A 15,678-nucleotide genomic window follows, 5' to 3' on the forward strand; every position below is an offset into this window, starting at 1 on the left:
GGGAGACTAGATCTTAAACGTTCTCACCGCACAAAAAAAAAAAAAATGCTGATTTCATAATGTAAGAGGTGTTAGCTAACTCAGGTGGCAATCCCGTTGCAAGACGTAAATGATTGAAATCAATGTCTCAAATCAATTATATCTCATTTTTTTAATAAAAATTTAAAAATAAAATGTAACCTTATCAATGAGAGGGAGGAGTGCACAGGCATCTTTGTGAGAAAGCACAAAACAGGACTTTAAAATTTTTTAAATTTAACAAAACAGGTATAGTGGGCATAATTCTAAGTGTTTAAATTCTAAGTATTCTATAAACATTAACTCATTTAATTCAAATACTTTAGTAAAACAATAAGAAAATTAAGATCAAAGATATCCTAAAATTGAATTTGGTTTGCTTCTCCAGTTTCATCCAGATACAACTGACATACAACCTTGGGTAAGTTTAAGATGTGCATCGTGCATGTTAATTTTATTAAAATTGAATTTTTTTAAAAAACTACAAATGACCTTTGAATAACATGGGTTTGAGCTACACAAGTCCACTTGTATGCAGATTTTTTTCAATAAAGATTGGTAAATTTTTTGGAGATTTGAAACAATCTGAAAAAACTCAGAAGAACCATGAAGCCTAGAAATACTGAAAAAATTAAGAAAAAGTTAGGTAAACCACGAATGAAAAAGATATAATGTAGATATACACCAGTCCATCCTTACATAGGTATAAGGTGAGTGATATTTAATCCAAAATTAGTAACATTTTAGTTTTTGTTCTATAACTTTGCTTTCAAAGAATTACATAACCACACAGTATGTCTCTCCCTCCAGTATCAGCTTATCACAAGTGGTTTTTTAAAAATGTAACAATGTTTCCAATACTGTATTATGAATGAGTGTAATACTGTATGTCATAAAAATTTTATGATTCATTCATTAGTGTATAGGCTAGGCTATCGTGAAGCAATCCTATCGATTACACTAGGCTACCGTAAAGCAATCATACTGCTGCTGTTTCATTAGCGATGTACGAATTATCATATCTATAAACAAACGTGAATTGTTTTCACATTATCTTTTCATTTTTGTCACACTGACAGACAATTCATCTTGTAAAAATATGATGTAAACTTATGTTATCAATAAATACAATACTGTGAATGCAATTTCTCTTTTTTATGACTTTGTTAATATTTTCTCTAGTTTACTGTAAGAATACAGTGGTATAATACATATAACATACAAAGTACATGCCAATCAATCAACTTTGTTATCGGTAAGGCTTCTGGTCAACAATAGACTTTAACTTTGGGGGAGTCGAGGAGTCATACACAGGTTTTCAACTGCAAGGGGTCAGCACCCCTAAGCCCCACGTTGCTCAGGGATCAACTGTACACTCTTTCGAGAGACAAAAAACAATTCAAACTCCTGGGGCGGGCAGGCAAGATGCACAAGGCAAAGAGAGCCTGGAAATTCCTACCCAGAAGAGACGGCCCGTAGGAGCACAGCAACCTCACGTCTCCTGGAACCACAAACCTGACACTGGCAAGAACACCCGCAAAGCAGCAGAAAATCTGCACCCCTTCATCTGCACTGGAAAGGGCTAGTAATTAACTCCTGCGGGTATCTTCACTTTTGAGCTCCACTTACTGCTGCATGGGGACATCTTAGTGCCCAGCAGTGTCAAAAATGCGGGGAAACCTTACCAGACCACTGTCACCAATGGGACAAGGAGAGAAGTCGCAGGATGAAGCCGCCCTCTCCTAAGAGTTGAACCACTTGCCTGAGCCACATGTGACCAGAGGTCACCAGTGTGTCAGATGCCACTGCTTAGACATCTCTGCTCCCAGTTCAAAGCTCATGTTCTCCTAAGTCCAATCGATTTGTCCTATATTTGCAATAATGTGCCAGTGTCTGTGCAGACAATCGTGGCGAAAAGCAAGAACCTCAACGCAGTCGGCGCAGACATGGCGAGATGGGCTTCGACTTGGCCGTGCCCGCCAAGTGGTGAACGCTGTGACCGCTTAACCACCTAACACATCCCCCGGGAAGATTCATCTGTCCCACAGGACCGTCACGGGGACTGAGGGAGCACGTGAGCGTCATCAATTAACAGCGCCTGGGACACAAGCCACGCTGGGATGCTGGCTATTTTCTCCCTTTCTAAATGGAGACTTCAGAAGGAAATGCAGATGAACTGAGGGAGGCCCATCAGACGCCCAGTCTGCAGCCAACTCTGGACACAAACGCTGCCTTCACTACAGTCCTGTCCAGCTCCAGCCAGCCCACCGCTTGAAGCTGACTCTGACTTACAGTCAAAAGGAAAAGCTTCCACAATTAACGTCCAACGCGCACATTCAGGGCTCACGCTGTTTGACTTCCCAAAGCCCTAAGCACCCAGGGGCTTTCTGGCTGTGGAGTCTCCTGGTTTGCGTACCTCTTGCCAGCCTGCTCCCCTCAATCAGCCTGTGAATAAACAGTGGGAACGCCGGGGGCTCAAAGCCCCCTTCTCGCCCTACTCCTGTGTTTTCATCCACACTGTTATTTAAATACCATTTATGTAGCAATGATTCCCTGATGTTAGCTCCAATCCTAGATCTCACTTTGGCATTCAGACACAAACAGACAGATGGCTACTGACGTAGCCACTTGGACGTCTGACAAGACATCCCGAATAGAACATGACCAAATTTAACTCCCGGCCCTCCTCACTCCCACACCTGGCCTTTCCCTATTAATTCTGCCCCAAGCTGCGTGGCTGGAAACCTTCACCATCACCGACACTGCTACGCCACCACATACACACAACAAACTAATCCACTGTTCTGCCTGGTTTACCTGCAAAATACCTCAAACCCCTTCACTTCTCCTGATCTTCAGTGGCACCAGATACCCTACTCGGAAATACTGTGGCAGCCTCCTTCTCACAGCCAAGATGAGCGGTAAATATGCAGATGCTATCACAACAGACACTACCTACTGTCCAGCAGCAAACAAGCCAGCTCTAAAGGACACGGTCGGCTCCCCTGGGGAGTCACGGAATGACACTTCACTGCGCTAGCTAATGCTAGGTCTGGGACAGCAAAGGTACCGGATGAGCCCAGGATATGCTGTCAATCAACAAAGTAAAGATGCCAGCAGAAAGCACAGGCCCGGTCAAGAAAAACACGACTGTGGAACTGGGCCAGCTTGGAGGTGACTAAGAATAGGTGATAACTAAGTGCCATCTGGGCTCCAGGGCTGGTGTCTGTGGAGAGAAAAGCACTTTGGGGGGAAACTGGTGGGATGTGAATAAAGTCTGTAGTTAACAGCACTGTACCCACATAATTTTTTAGTTTTGATAAACACCAGGGTTACATTTGTTATGTTATGGAAAGCTAGGTAAGAGGTATACAGGAAAACTCCTGTACTATCTTCACAACTCTTCTGTAAATATACAGTAGTTTCAAAGTAAAAAGTTCAAAAGTCAGTCAAAAATATGTGCAACCATGTCAAAATGACATCGGAGCAAAATTGATGAAACATCCACAGATCAGAAGGGATTCTGAGTTTCAAAAAGAATGGCTGCCATGCATTTTTTCCCTCCGGTTTTATTGAGATATAACTGACACAGAGCACTGTGCATGTTTAAGGTGTGCAGTATGACAATGTGACTTACGTACGTCATGACACGATTATCACAATCAGTTTAGAGAACATCTATCACCTCATACAGATACAAAATAAAAGACACAGGAAAAGTATTTTTCCTTGTGATGGAAACTCTTAGGATTTACTCTTAACTTTCACATAACACACAGCAGTGTTAATTGTATTTCTCATATTGTACATCAAATCCCTACTACTTATTTCTCTTATGACTGGAACGACTGTTGTGCATTTTAAGTACACATACCAGAGACTTCCCTGGGGGTCCAGTGATTAGGACTCCGAGCTTCCACTGTAGGGAACTAAGATCCTGCATAGCCACAAGGCGGAGCCAAAAAAAATAAAGAAATTTTTTAAAAGCATACGTAACAGCAATAAAATTAAAAACATTAAGCATTTATTGCACTGCCTTTCCTATGCAAACTACACGTGAAACCAAATAGCTGATGAGCCAACCTTCTTTTTATAGATGAATTCCAGCAGACAAATGCAGAAGAAATGCCGGAACTTGAAAACACTATTATCTTGAAACCCCCCAACACAGTGATTCTCAAAGCACAGACTTGGCCCAGCAGCATCAACCCGATCTTGTTAAACAAAAATGACCTTTTAAGAAACCGAGTTCAAACCACCGCATAAAGCCTTCCCACTACAATGAACACTAACGAATCCACACTCTCTCTGCCCCAACAGACTCCGGGCGCAGACCTTAGCTCTGGACGACTACCTCTTCTTTCTGAACAGTGGAGCCTTCAGGGAACTGTCCCTCTAGGTCCTTGTTCAGGTTACGTAAGGCATCTGAACTTCTCTTCCACACAGATGTCCTCAAACATTCACGGGCCTTACCTTCATGCAGTTTTCACTCTCTAGGCTAACACAGCCTCACATTTCTTTGCAGTTAACTCCTAAGAACACTACCCTGGTCCCGGCCGAGAGCACGCTCCAGAGCTGCAATTCCTTGGTACCCAGAACCCAACACTGACAATGAGGACACGCTCCAGCCGTCACCAACAAAAAGTAAGACCACCGCAGCCCCCCCTCCCTCTCGACTCCCCTAGGAAACACCAGAACCCAATGACCAACATAGACTTGGCTAAGCCGTGGTCTTTCTGAGCCTGCGGTCACTGTCCTGCCTCCTATTACTCACTCTGTACGACTATGGCTCTTCAGACAAGTGAAGTTCACAGCTTTTGCCCATAAATTCCACCTTGGATGTGGCGGCCCATCGTCCCAAATGACCGACCCTTTGGGATACCAGTTACACCATCAACGCATCCACGCTCAGTAAAAACGACGATGTAATTCTGAGTGAATTTCACTACGTAAATTTAATATTGAAAACAATCATGATACTCTTGGGACCACGTCATCAAGTTTAGGAAATGACAAACCTGTAAACAAGTTAGGCACATACAATTAAGGAAGTACGACAGAGTGCTGGGAAGAGGCTACGGAGACAGTGGGGCCAGGAAAGAGGTTATGGAGTCAGCCTGCGCCACCAAGCCCTGCCACGAGGGCAGGGCTCAAGCACTGGACGCTATGGACACGCTCCCTTATCAACAGTATCCTTTTAGTATTCAACCAGTGCCAATAAGATTAACAAATTTTAATACAAACTCAAATTAAAACGTGCTCTAGAGACAATAAAGTGACAATACCCCAAGGTCTAGAAAGAGAGGACCAAATGAGGTCCCTTATCCCGAGGATACCTCCTTGGAAACCTGAGAAGTCGGCTTCAGTACTGATCCCACAACCACCACCATGCAGTGTCAGCCGCAGATTAATTCATTTCTTGCTGCTTCAGAATAATCAGGCATAAAAGGAACAATCTAAGTTTTGACAAAATGGTTAACTGCATTCAAATTACTTTTGACTAACCCCGGAGTTTTACACAAAATAAAAAGCCACTAATGGCAATTCCCTGGCGGTCCAGTGGTTAGCACTCCATGCTTTCATTGGTGGCCTGGGTTCAACCCCTCGTCGGGGAACTAAGATCCCACAAGCGAAAAAAAACAATACAAAACAAAAAAGCCACTTACACACTTGTATCAGGAATTTCTCTACAGAATTCAGTATTTCTAAATATTTTAAGTGGCTGTCACCTAGCCCCTAAGACTGGCCAGGTGTCCTGCTCCCCAGAGAAAACTGTAAGGCTGGAGGGTGAGAGAGAGCCTGGACTCTGCAAACACTTCCAGTGCCCACCTCCACCCCTGTCATCTCCGTGCTCAGCTGGCACTACAGGGGACAGCAGACACCAGAACACACGAGCCCTCGGGCGACTGAGACCACTCGACCTGCCCTCCCTTCTCAATCACCCCTGGATGGAGGGAGCAGCGCGCTTCCACACCCCGCACCCCAGGGTCAGCACATCTCCCCCTCAGCCGCAGAAAACGAGGCACAGTTTCTGTGACAGAATGCTGCGTGGAAACGCAGACAGAGCCTTTTTCAAAGCACAGTGTCCACGAGGACTTCAGGCAGGTGGCAACTGCTGCTGGCAAACACCACCTCAAACCGAGCTGCCTGACCCGCAAGCCAAACACAGTCACTTACACCTACAGTCATTAAAACTAAACAGCACTGGAAACTCAGCCCCTCAGCCGCACAAGCCCCATTTCCAGGGCTCAGCCCCCAGTGTGACTACTGGCACCCACCCTGGGAAGGACCAGTGTGGGAAATCGATTCAGACTTACAGGGAATCTGGGTGGTGAGTGGGAAGATGCTCGTTTGGAACAACCATTATCAAAGTTCTGAACTTCCCACTGACGCAATCTACCGTGTGCTAAGGGGGCTGGAGGAGACCAATGCTACAGATTTTCAATTAAGAAAGAAACAATGTTTCTTAGGACTAGTTTGTTAATCTATGCAATTTCCAACAAAACAGGCCTAATCAAGTCAAAAAAGTTTAACTCTGCCTCTTTAGTAAAGCCACTAAGTAGCCTAATACCCATTAACCAAAAATAACTGCCTCTTGGGACTTCCCTGGCCATGCAGCGGTTGAGGCTCCGCACTTCCACTGTCGAAGGCACAGGTTCAATCCCTGGTCAGGGAACTAAGATCCCTGCAAGCCACGCAACGCGGCCAAAAAAAACAAAACAAAAACAAACCCTGCTTCTTCCAATAAATTTATTCGCCTTCAATGTTAGGAGTTTCAGAACACACACTTAAGTCTCATGGTACCTAAACTCACGTGCGGACCACTTGAGTAGAAAAGTGTGCACCTCCCCAGGACATGTGCACATACTTATAAATTACATACAGGCACCTCAGAGATATTGTAGGTTCAGCTCCAGACCACAATCAAGCCAATTAAGTGAGTCACACAGTCTTCTGGCTTCCCAGTGCACATAAAAGGTTACTTTACATTATACCTGCTAAGTGTGCAATAGTATTACGTCGAAAATAACAATGTACATACCTTAATTTTTTAAAAACCTTTATTGCTAAAGAAAATGCTACGCATCACCTGAGCTCTCAGTACCTTTCTGCTGGTGGAGGATCTTGCCTCCATGCTGATGGCTACATGGCCGTGGCAATTTCTTGAAACGAAGCCATGAAGTTTGCCGCATCAACCGACCCCTCCTTTCATAAGGATTCCCTGCAGCATGCAACGCTGTTTGGTAGCATTTTACCCTGAGCAGAACTTCTTTCAGACTTGGACTCAATCCTCGCAAATCCTGCTGCTGCTTTTTCAACTAAGCTCATGTCCTACTCTAAATCCTTTGTTGTCATTTCCACAATCTTCACAGCATCTTCACCAGCAGCAGATTCCATCTCAAGAAACCTCTTCTTTTTTTTGCTCTCCATAAGAAGCAATGCTTTCTGTGGAAGTTTATCCTTAGATTACAGCAATTCAGTCACATCTCAGGCTCTAATTCTAGTTCTCCTGCTGATTCCACCACATCTGCTGTTTCTCCTCCACTGAAGTCTTGAACCCCTCCAAGTCATCCGTGAAGGTAAGAATCAACTTCTCCCAAACTCCTGTGAATGTTGGTATTTTGACCTCTTCCCATGAATCACAAATGTTCTTAATGGCATTTAGAACGGTGAGTCCTTTCCAGAGAGTTTTCAATCGACTTTGCCCAGATCATCAGAGGAATCGCAATCTATGGCAGCTGCAGCCTTACAAAATGTATCTCTTAAATAACAAGGCTTGAAAGTCAAAATTATTCCTTGATCCGTGGGCTGTGGAACGGATGCTGTGTTAGCAAGCATGAAGACAACATGAATCTCACTGTACATCTCCATCAGAGCTCTTGCGTCACTGTCAAGGAGCAGTAGTTTTTTGAAATGAATCTTTTTCTGAGCAGTGGGTCTCAACAGTGGGCCTCAACAGTGGGCTTACAATATACAGTATACCATGCTGTCGACAGATGGTGTCAACCAGGCTTTGTCGTTCCACAAGCAGAGTAGACTGCGCGCAATGCTAAGGGCCCCAGGATCTTTAGATGGTAAATCAGCACTGGCTTCAACTAAAGTCACCAGCTGCATTAGCCCCTAACAAGAGAGTCAGCCTGTCCTTCGAAGCTCTGCAGCCACGCATTGACTTCTGTCTACTGTGGAAGTCCTAGTTGACATCTTTCACTAGAAGGCTCTCTTGTCTACATTGAAAATCCGTTGTTTCGTGTAGCCGCTCTCGTTAACGATCTGAGCTGGATCTGCTGGGTAACTTGCTGCGGCTTCTGCGTCAGCACTTGCTGCTTCGCCTTGCACTTTTCTGTTATGGAGACGGCTTCTTTCCTTAAACCTCGTGAGCCAGCCTCTGCTGGCTTCAAGCTTTTCTTCTGCAGCTTCCTCACCTGTCTCAGCTTCACAGACCTGAAGAGAGTCAGGGCCTGGCCTGCATTCGGCTTTGGCTTCAGGCAGTGTCGTGGCTGGTCTGACCGTCTATGCAGACCGCTGAAACTTTCTCCTCAACAGCAATAAGGATGTGTTGCTTCCTTACCATTCGTGTGCTCACTGGAGCAGCACCTTAATCTCCTTCAAGAACGTTCCTTTGCCTTCACGACGTGGCTGTTTGGAGCAAGAGGCCTAGCCTTCAGCCCGTCAGCTTTCCACACGCCTTCCTCTCTCAGCTTCAGCATTTCTAGCTTTTGATTTAAACTGAGAGACATGCGACTCTTCCCTCACTTGAACGCTTGGAGGCCATTGTAGAGTTATTAGTTGGCCTGATTTCAACATTGTTGTGTCTCAGGGAACAGGGAGGCCAGAGGAGGGCGAGAGAGATGGCGGGTTGGTGGAGCAGACAGAACACGAGCTGTTTTAGCTGGGCGGGGTTTTCAGGGCCCCAAGGCAATTACAAAAGTAACATCAGAGATGACTGATCGCCATTACATAATAATGGAAAAATCCAAACTATTCCGAGAATTACCAAAATGCGACCCAGAGATACAAAGTGAGCAAAAGCTGTTGGAAAAATGGGACCAACAGACTTGATCGACGCAGGGTTGCCACACACCTTCAATTTGTAAAAAAAAGGCAGTATCTAAGAAGTGCAATAAAGAGAAGCGCTGTAAAACGAGGTCTGCCGGTACCTGAACTACTACTATGTACATCAAAACCAAAAATAAAATTATAAATGATGAAACTAAGAATACTTGTATGTACTTACCAAGCATTACGGTTTCATATCATAGCTAGCTAACATCTCAAGGTACACTGGAAGGAGAGAGCCTAGACAGTTTTCTCCACAACTGACAAAGAGGTGGTCGTTAAGTGTAAACATCATCTCTAACATGCAGTCGTTGCACAGTCTCTTACCCCTTAACCACTTTACTGATACAGGTGTCCCCCGCTTTTCCAGAGTTCTCTTTACAACACTTCACCTTTTAAAAAGACCCACATTAATACCTCGTTTTTGCCAGCCCAAGAAATCCGAACAGGATTTTCACTTCTACAACAAAAGGAAGAATCAGAGGCGGCGCCCACCCCGTGGAGCATGTCAGCATGGACGAGTAGAGTCAACTTCAAATGGCCACAGCTCAGCAGAAGCGTTTACTTCCCTCCTCTTGAAATATTCATAGACGATTTTCAACAAGCACCTCAGGTGACAGACACAAATATCCATCTGGAGTGTGAGGTGCTCCACGATGCGTCAGCTCTAAGAACCCAAGTTTTTTGAACAGCTTAACTGGCCCCTTTTTTAAGTTATAAAATTTTGACTTTAATGAGTTATCTAAAGGGGAATTTCCAAGTCATTACACATGCCCCATGTTCTTAACAACACTTAAAGAATATATGTTCCCTGTATAAAAAAATAAATAAAATAAAATTCTAAAATTAAAAAAAAAAAGAATATACGTGCCCAACATGACTGTTGTAATCCTGAGACCTTTGGCTACTCTGTCCCAAACCCTGCCCACGCACACAAATAAGCTGTGTACCTGGGCTAAACTGACCATCTTGGGACTTCCCTGGTGGTCCAGTGGTTAAGACTCCACGCTTCTGCTGCAGGGGGCATGGGCTCGATCCCTGGTGGAGGAACTAAGATTCCTGCATGCCACACAGCGCAGCCAAATACAAGATTTAAAAATAGGGACTTCCCTGGTGGCGCAGTGAAGACTCCGCACTCCCAAGGCAGGGGGCCCGGGTTTGATCCCGGTCAAGGAACTAGATCCCACACGCATGCCGCAACCAAGAGTTCGCACGCCACAACCAAGGAGCCCAGCTGCTGCAACCAAGGAGCCCTCGAGCCGCAACTAAGACCTGGCGCAACCGAGTATTTTAAAAAGATTGAAAAAATTTAAAAATAACCATCTTTCCACCCAAGAGTCTGTTCTCAAATTATCTCTCCACCTAACATCTAAGAAACCTTGCTCTGCTTGCAATAAAAATCCTCCTTCATTCCTTCCCAATCCAAGAGACTCCATATTGAAAATGGAGCTGAAGGGGGAAAAACAACCTTCCTCCTTCCAGAAAGCTTTTCATTATTATCCACCCCATAGATCGCTATTTATATTGCACACGGTTTTACATAATGCAATTTGTCCATTGAAGACATTCCCTGTCTTTAGCTTAAAAAACCAGCAAATCAAAATACTCATTACTTCTAACTTAGAAAAAGACAAATCAAAGTAAACATCTTCATTTAAATGTTGAATTCATGTTGTGTCATGAAACTAATTTTCTGCAATACTACTTGCTTAATGGAATGGAAGGAGGCAAATTTAAAGAAAAATAAATGATAAATGTGGCCACATTTCCTATATGTCATTTCATTATCTGATGAATTCCCCGCACACACAGAGGTAGGGGGACAAACAGAGGTGAACTACCAATCCTTATCACATGAACTTAAGTCATCTACTTATAGTTCATTCTTACTCAATATGCCTTAAAGCATTCCTGAAACAAACAAGGGGGGTACTTCCCTGGTGGTGCAGTGGTTAAGAACCCACCTGCTGATACAGGGGACATGGGTTCGAGCCCTGGTCCGGGAAGATCCCACATGCCTCGGAGCAACTAAGCCCGTGCACCACAACTACTGAGCCTGCGCACCACAACTACTGACCCCACGTGCCTAGAGCCCATGCTCCGCAACAAGAGAAGCCACCGCAATGAGAAGCCCGCGCACCGCAACGAAGAGCAGCCCCCACTCGCCACAACTAGAGAGAGCCCACGCACAGCAACGAAGACCCACACAGCCAAAAATAAATTTAAAAAAAAAGAAACAAACAAGAGAAGTTATTTCCTCTATAACTCAGGATCCAAGACCATTCTTTCAACTGGCAATCATCACCTATTAGGCACGTGGAGGCATGACTAACTTCATTTCATTAAAATAAAATAATACATGCCAAGTACTCAGTCCTGGTACTTGTGAACTGAATTTGTATGCTATCTGTATTTTTGTCCAACCTTCCTAAACGCTGGATTCCATTATTAACCACAGAGAGTAATCAGGGAACAGACAAACCGGGAAAAAGGATCCAATTCAACCAATATTTTCTGAGTACTCTGGGTCCAGGACAATGCCACAGTCACAAACACACACAATTAAAATTCCAGGCCTGCCCAAAGGACCTCACAGGAAGGCCCCAGTGTGCCATCACACGCACAAGGCAAGCTCTAAATGTCTTTCTTGGTAAAAGGCAGAATGAAAATTTCAGAGTGCATAGAATCACATGCTGCACGAGGAAATCACCATCCCAGGGACAACTGATCCTTGCAAGTGAGCTTAGGAACCCTAAAATACCTGGAGTATTAGGACATACAGCCAGTAGTTCTGCTGCCTCATGGCCATATGCAATGGTTGGTGCCTTTTACTTAAAATGGCCTAAGTCCTTACAAATTTTATATAGGACAACAATTTTAAGAGAAAACCAAACTATGCCTAAACAACATAACTTCTGAAATAAGGTGAGGAATATAAATTAGAACCTTTTCTACTTTGATGTACATTGCAACCCTTCTACTACTTTTATTGTTTTTTTCAGAAATTTCCCCCACCTTAAAAATCACGTATTTTTTAAAAAGATTTACTCAGTTCAGAAACAAAAGTTTTATCCTCTGATCAAAGAATGGACAGGTGCGAGCTCACACTCTAAAGCACACTCTCCAAAATTTACTTCTTTCTTAAGTAGGATACTGAAACAAAAAGAATCAACTGTTTTTTGTATGTCTCCCTAAAAATATAAAAGTTTGAAAAACACATTATAATCTACAATAAAAGCCTCAAATTTTTTTCTAGCTGACATACCCAGAAGCCATTTTCTCCAATGAGGCTTCAAAACTGTCTTTCTATACACTATTCTTACCTTCACCAACTTCACTTTTCTTCGTTTACCTCACTTTTTTCAAGTTTGAAGTTCTCTCGAATTCTGTTCACCCAAGAGGAACTACAGCACTTCTTAAATCTTGCCACTGATCCCTTCCTAATTCACTAATAAGCCTGCAGTTAACCTGCTCTCGCCACTGGGTGGTGTCCTGGACAAATTCTAAGCAAAAAAGATTTTAACACCATCCTAAATTCTAGATCATTTCCAACGAAGTGAAAAGGCCAAAAAAAAAAAAAGTTTTCTAAAAATTCTTTAAAATATCAAAAGGCTGACTGCATTCATTCAATCCTTATCAACAGACACCAGAAGTGACATCTAATCATCCTTTAAGCGCTAACCAAGGTAGCAGCTGACCTTGAACACGCAGTCATACAGACTGCACCCCAGTGGAAAGCAAGAGGTAACACCAACGTCACTAAGGTGACACGCTCAGGATTACACTGCGATGCTGAAAAGCCGGACTGAAAACAACCGTGCCCACTTTAAGACTACAAAATGCACAGACCACTCCATCCCAAACTCGGTATTTGAGTTTGCTAGGCTGAAAACTGTCGTTGCTGGTGAGGAGTACAATTGTATTTGTTTGGAATTGTCCAAAATAGAGCTGATACAAGGGAAAATGGTTCTACCCTGGGTTTTAACACCTAAAAAAATAATGGGTTTGCTTGAAGAGGAAAGCGACTGCATGCCACCCCAGCCCTCCAGGTGAGTCTCTGTCCTGCAGCCAGAAATACTTTCCAAATCTACCACTTAGAGGTCATGAAAAATGTAAAACACTGATACTTTGAAGAGGATGCTGAACACATGTCAAAGTCTTTGAAAGCCCTTAAATTCCCAACTTCCTAGTCTTGCACAGCACCACACAAAGCCTGCTTAGGTAAATCTCAAAAACCAACTTCTCATCCCCTTTTGTTCTCCTCCCACTTCCTGTCAAGTCATCCACACCTAGACCGAGCCAATTCACTCCCCAAACTCATGACTCTGCATAACCCCCAAAATTCCACAGCTCCCTGGATAGTATGCACAAAGGGCACTCATACTTCTACTACATCCCGTACAAATACTCAACTCCTAAACTCACAGGAGCTAAGGTCTCTGGAATCAGGAACAGTCTGGATTAAACTTCCCAGATGGAATCCGGGGAGGGTGTGGTCTAGGGAGAGGGCGGAGGAAAGAAGTACAAAATGCCTTTCAGATATCGTGAAAACATTCCTATGTGCCTAACTATAAGAAAAAGAGTAAAACCTGAACGAGCGGCACACAAGTTCAAATGCTAAGAGTTCGTTTCTCTTTCCTTTTTCGGTCATTCGGCCGAACTCTTCCACTAAGTCAATTACCTGCCTTACAAGATTCTAGCCATAAAGTCTTATTGCGAATCCACAACGGAACTAAAAACGCTGAGAATACAAAGGGCGCCGCTCAGTCCACCCTTCCCAGGCAGCCCCCCGGGTGGTGGTGAGATCTTTTCACCACCGCCGTGGCCTTTCCGCGTAGCCGGGAGAGGTACGCGTCCGACAAGCGACCCACACGCTCTGAAAACGTTTCGCGAGACAACACAAGTTTCCAATTTCCACTTCTTGCGTCAGTTCTTTCCTTACTTGGGCAAAAGTTGACAGAAACTTCAGCTATATGAACTGCGGTGCACCCCGAAGCGAAACCCAGCAAACTGGCTTTTTAAGTAGGCCGAAAGCCAGGCGTTTCCTTTCCATCTCCGACACACTTCGGAGAAGCCAGCGGGGAGTTCCCGACACGCGGCCTCGCGTCCCCCGCCCGCTTCCCGGTCTCCGCGCTAGGCAGCGCGGCCTCCCACGAACCTCTACTCTTCCTGCACACTTACCTCCTCCTGGCTTCAGGGCCGTCTATGTGAGGCCTTAAAACCGAGTGAAAACCCAGCCTCCCACGCGGCAGCGCCGCCCCCGCCCGCAACAACCGGCGCGCGGCCCCCAGGACGCGGGGAGGAGAGGACCCCCCCAGGCCAGGGGAAGGGGACCGGGGGAGGGGGCCGCGAGGAACGAGCTGGACCCCGGCCCCACACACGGGCCCCCGGCCTGCCCCCCGCGCCCCCAACCCCGGTCTCACACCAAGCCCGGCCCCCGGCCCGCCGCGGCCAGGGCCCGGGTCAGGTGGGCTGCCGGGCCCGCCCCCCCGGCCGCTGGCGGCCCTCACCGAGGACACGGGAGCCGGCGGCGTAAGGCGCGGCGGAGCGGCGACCGGGGCTCCTCGGCTCCGACACTGCGGCGCGGCTGACGGCGGCGGCTGCGCTGCAACGGTCCTCGCGCTTTCCTTTCTCTCCTTTCTCTCCTTTCTCCAACAACAAACAGGAAGTGCGTCACGCGGCGGCGGCGCTGCTACGACACTTCCGCCCGGCCCTGACGCCGCGCATGCGCCCCGCCCCGGCCGCCCCTCCGCCCCCGCCTTCCCGAAGGTTCTGCGTGGCCCGGGACGCAGCGGGCAGCGCGCGTGCGCAGTCGAGGCCCCGTCGCCGGCGCTTAACGGCGGTGCCCGTGGGGTCCTGTCGGTGGGTCTGCGCGGCTGGCGGGTGTCCCCGGGGCCCAAGGGGTGGGCCGCTGACCCGCCCTTCGCCTGGGACCCTGGAGAGCCGGGGGGGGGGCCGTGGGTCTTGTTCTTCCCACTTGAGATCAGAGACCGTATTTTCAGGAGCCGTTTCTTGTGTAAACCCTCCCTGTGTTACGCACCTACTTCTTAGCAGGTGACCAGCACGTGACCAGTTAGCAAAAGAAAACTTTTATTCGGAGTCAATTCTTCGTTCCCTCCTTTGGTAGGTTATAGAAATCCCTGGTCAGGGGAGGCACAGCGGTGTTGGGTGTTAGCAACTCCTGGTGAAGCTGAGATGACCTCGGCGGGGCTGGAATTTCCTGCAGCGCCTAAGCACCTGGCTCCGCCGCACGCAACCCTACCTGCCAGCCGGTCCCCGGGGTTTTCTTTCCCTCCCGGCGTTGACAGTGCTGTCGTGTGACAGCTCACATTTAAATGAGTCCCTACTTAACGCAAGTGGGAGCTAACCTCGGTATGCAGACAGCACAGAGACTTGGAGTCTAAATAGTAGACTAGCCACAAATAGCTTGGTCTTCCTCCAAAAAATAAATAACTATTTATTTATTAAAACGTCTGCCAGTGCAGTGAGTTAACTGTGTCAGGAGAGGAACCAACCAGTACCAACAAGGCGTCTCTCGGCGTTCCGGGGGAACAAACACCCTGAAAATTAGGTAATGCTCCATATTTAAGGAGCTCTTTGCGG

General features: G+C 46.1%; 1 protein-coding gene across 2 annotated transcripts in view; it reads right to left on the reverse strand.

Annotated features, from left to right (window-relative positions):
* Positions 1–14,725, reverse strand: part of DNAJB6 (DnaJ heat shock protein family (Hsp40) member B6) — a 55,061-nt gene extending 40,336 nt beyond the window's left edge. Inside the window, exon 1 of one of the 2 annotated variants that reach the window (XM_082662340.1) lies at positions 14,586–14,725. The gene's annotated coding sequence lies outside the window, so the exon portion shown is untranslated. Of the gene's footprint in view, positions 1–1,703; positions 1,780–14,585 lie in introns of those variants that run through there. The other variant, XM_082662342.1, reaches the window with a different exon arrangement.
* Positions 14,726–15,678: the final 953 nt, after the last annotated feature.

Source organism: Grampus griseus (assembly GCF_964374135.1).
Source record: "Grampus griseus genome assembly, chromosome: 9".
Taxonomy (NCBI): Eukaryota; Metazoa; Chordata; class Mammalia; order Artiodactyla; family Delphinidae; genus Grampus; species Grampus griseus.